The sequence below is a fragment of the Canis lupus genome, chromosome X (assembly GCF_048164855.1).
Source record: "Canis lupus baileyi chromosome X, mCanLup2.hap1, whole genome shotgun sequence".
In the NCBI taxonomy this organism is placed as follows: domain Eukaryota; kingdom Metazoa; phylum Chordata; class Mammalia; order Carnivora; family Canidae; genus Canis; species Canis lupus.
In genome coordinates, this window is record NC_132876.1 from 116,809,435 (window position 1) to 116,813,891 (window position 4,457).

The following is a 4,457-nucleotide window of genomic DNA, read 5'->3' on the forward strand; positions in this document are numbered from 1 at the left end:
GAGAAGCAGGCTCCATGCAGGGAGCTCAATGCGGGACTCGATCCTGGGACTCCAGGATCATACCCTGGGCCAAAGAACAGGCGCCAAACCACTAAGCCACCCAGGGATCCCCAATCATGTTTATTTTAAAAATTCAACAAAAGCATAATGACAACGACTCAAGAAATAGGGAATATCAATATATCAATAGAAACTATATTAAAAATAAATGGAAACTCTGAAGTTGAAAATACAATAACAGAAGTGATAAATTCACTAGATGGTTTTAGCAGCAGATTTGAGATGGCAGATAAAAGCATTAGTAAGTCTGAAAATAGATCAATACAATTATCCAATCTGAATAACAGAAAGAGAAAAAAATGGAACAAAGAATTAGCAGAGAATCAGAGACTTGCGGAACAACCTCAAGTGTACCCATGTACATGTAATGGGAGTACCAGAAGGAGCAGAGAGAAATAGAATATTTGAAAAAATAATTGTTGCAACCTTCCAAATTTGATAATACATATTAATCTACTGACCAAGAAGCTGAACAAATCCCAAATAGGATACACACAAAGAGATCTGTACCTACACACCATAGTCAAACTGTTGAAGGCCACAAAGAAGAAAAATCTTGCAAGCAACAAGAGAAAAACAACTCACTATAGACAGTAGAAAAAAATGATAAAAAGCTTACTCATTATAAATATGTAGGCTAAGAAGGCAGTGAGATGATATATTTAAAGTACAAAAAAGAAAAAGAAAACTGTCAACTAAGGATTCAAATTCAGCAAAATTAACCTTTTAAATGGGAGGGAGCTAAGCACATTGATTTCACATTCCAGAAAAGGCAAGACTATGTGGACAAAAATGAAAGCCAAAGTTCGCCAAGGTCAGAGGATCTGGGGAGAGGATTAACTGTGAAGGGAACTCTTTGGAGGGATTTGAATACTCTGTATCTTGATCTTGACGGCTGTTACCCAACTGTACATAAAATTTACCTTTAAAATTGGTGAATTTTATTGTTTGTAAATTATACCTCAATAAAACTTATTTAAAAAGAAAAATCATCTTCTATTCAGAAGCTTTCTCTGTGCCTTCCAAAGTGGAGTCCATAATCCCAGTTTTTGCTTCAATAACTTTTAGTCAATACCTCTGTTATTATACTTGACTCAGTATATCAAAATTATCTATTTAAAGCCAATATCTCCTACTTGTTTCTAAGATCTTTTGGGATTAAGAGCACATATTATCGGGACACCCAGGTGGCTCAATGGTTGAATGTCTGCCTTAGGCTCAGGTCGTGATCCCATAGTCCCAGGATCGAGTCCCACATCGGGCTCCCTGCATGAAGCCTGCTTCTCCCTCTGCCTCTGTCTCTGCCTCTCTCTCTGTGTGTCTCTCATGAATAAACAAATAAAATCTTTTTTTTAAAAAGATCACATATTATCAATCTTAATATCTCCAATATGTAGCACAGGATCTGATGAATAGTCATATAAAGTGGAGTATGGATGATTTGCCTGAAGAATATAACAGAAGCTGAATCAATAAGGAATGCTCCTTTTTTTTTGTTTTAAGGACTTATTTATTTATTTTAGAGTGTGTGTGTGTGTGTGTGTGTGTGCGCGCACATGTGATTGGGGAGAGGGGCAGAGGGAGAGAGAGAGAAGTAGACTTCCCACCGCACACAAAGCCCTGATGCAGGGCTCCATCTAACAACCCTGCGATCACAACCTGAGCCAAAATCAAGAGTCGGATGTTTCATTGACTGAGCCATCCAAGCACCCCAATAAGGAATGTTTCTTATTGAGGAATAGAATTATTAACAATGTAAAAAATTAATATATTTTATTATCTCAAAACAAAAGAAGGTAGGGAGTTCCTGGTTTAATGCCTCAGATTAACAAAATCACCAAGGTCTCAGGATCATTTTCATTTTTCTACTTTGCAATCTTCAGCATTTCACCTCGGTTTATTGCCCCATGGTTTCAAGATGGATGCATTTAAGCATCTAACCACATTCAAGGCAGGAAAAAGGAGGAAAGTGCATGGCTGGGGACGTGTCCTTCTAAACCCTTATGTCCCCTTGACCGAAAGTCACATAACCACCTAGCTTGCAAGAGGGAATGGGAAAGGGAGTATCAAGGAAAATGGAATGACAATGCACTTATATAAGCCACCAGTTTAGACCACTGGTATAGATTCATCTCCTGGGGAGCGGGGGTGTACATTGCCACCTAAATACAATTGTGTTCCTGGTGGCAAGGAGAAAGGGGAAGTGTTATTATGGATATAAGTAACTTTGCCACAGAAAGTAAACCACAGTCTTGCTATTTGAGGAGCTACTTCCATTATCACCAAAAATAGATTTATTTTCTACATGTCAATATTATTGTTGTATCTTTAAAAATCATCACATTATAAAAGCTCCAGAGCTTATGGGGACAAGGTCAAGACTTCAGAGCCCTAACATTAAAGTGAGAACAGCAATCAAAGGATCAATAATGACTGTCTTGGTATGGTCACTGTTGATATTCCTAAAAGGTGGCTGATGAGTATTGACCTCCCATGGGCCTTGGAAATCAAGGCTGATGCAGAGTCAATTCCAAGTTGCTTCCTGAGAGGGGTGAAAGTGAGGACCAAGACAGGAAATTCGATATTGACTTCAGCTAATCATGTAAAACCACTTGGCTCACCACTGGTTGGACAAAATTGAATGGCTAAATTTAAAACCCAAATCAAGCTCTTGTCTTCCTTGCAGCCAACATTTTAACAGTGCCCCTTGCCCTTTACCTAAAAAGGCCAAAGATCAACAGGATTTGATGAAAGTGACAAATACCCTTCCTTCATCTCAAGTTTAGTGGCGAAGTCTCTCCTTAGTTATTTGAATTCAGTGAGTAAAGCAGCACTTTATGAAGACTACCTTTCAGGATGGAGGGCTATGTCTTGTTTTTCTTGAAAGACACTGTAAAAAATAAAAATGACAATGCCTTAAACCAGATGATGACTATTTATAGCCATCTATTTGAAAAAGAGAGAGGGGATAAATGGAACCATTTCAAAATAAATTAACAATTCTTCTGTAATATCCAGATGTTTCACTTAGTAGTCTCAAAATTAGACTCAAAACAGCAGGATGTATTAAAACTGAAATAGCACAGGATTTAAAATAACAGCAATTGTTAAAAAGACAACCTGTAGGGCTCCAAAGAGAAATTTCTATGGATTTTTGGCTGGAGAACATAAACTCTAAATTTACAACTATGGTTCAAGTTCTGGGTCTCTAATATAATTTACTGACTTTTAGATGTATAACTTCAAAATTTCTTGATTATTTATTTATTTATTTATTTATTTATTTATTAGAGAGAGAGAGAGAGAGAGTCAGAGACACAGGCAGAGGGAGAAGCAGGCTCCATGCAGGGAGCCTGACACGGCACTCAATCTCGGGACTCCAGGACCGTGCCCCGGGGCCAAAGGCAGGCGCTAAACCGCTGAGCCACCCAGGGATCCCCCAAAATTTCTTGACTTAAAACAAGAAAGCGTGGAATTTGAAAGGTGGAACTTGAACAAAATGGAATTATGATTTGGATTTACATCAGAGAAGAGGAAGTAGGGCCTTAAAGAATCAAGATTGGGTTTCCATGTGGCTTACTAATCAGCCTCATTATTTGCTAGCTACACTAAATGTTTCGATGTTCCAGCTCAAATAATTTAGACTATATGTAAGTGTGCTTTGCTTTAATTTGCTCTTCAACCAAAGTTGGATTAAATTTATCTTCAATAAAAGTATTATATTAGCATAAATATTAAGGTTGAAAATGTTATAGTTTAAAAAACAAGGACAGTAGATTCCATTTGGGGGTTGAAATCTATGCTCAAAACTGACATATAAACACACACCACTTATTTTGCCTAGCATTTTTCATTTACTAGAAAGCTTTGGAGAATGTCCAGTGATAGATCAGACTCATAGCCACCATGAAAGACTTGTCAACAAAATGAAAACCGGGCACTGTTCTTGCTCACTGCCACCTTGTTCTTCTACATCCTGCCTTCCTCGGTTTCCCTTCAAGAACACCCTGTGTATCGACTTCATTCTTCTAGTAATTCAGGCTACCACCCTCCAAGTTATCCTTGACCCACACCATATCTTTATCCCATCAGCACATCCCATTAGCCCCATGTTTAAAACATATCCAGGGATGCCTGGGTGGCTCAGTGGTTGAACATCTGCATTTGGCTCAGAGTGTGATCCCAGAATGCCAGGATCAAGTCCCACATCGGGCTCCCCATGGGGAGCCTGCCTCTCCCTCTCCCTGTGTCTCTGCCTCTATTTCTCATGAATAAATAAATAAAATCTTAAAAAAAAAAAAAAAAACATATCCAGAATCTACCCATCTCCCAAGAGCTCCAAAGCTAGCCCGGTGGTACCAGCCTCTGTCATCCCTCTCCTGGGTGACTGCAACAAG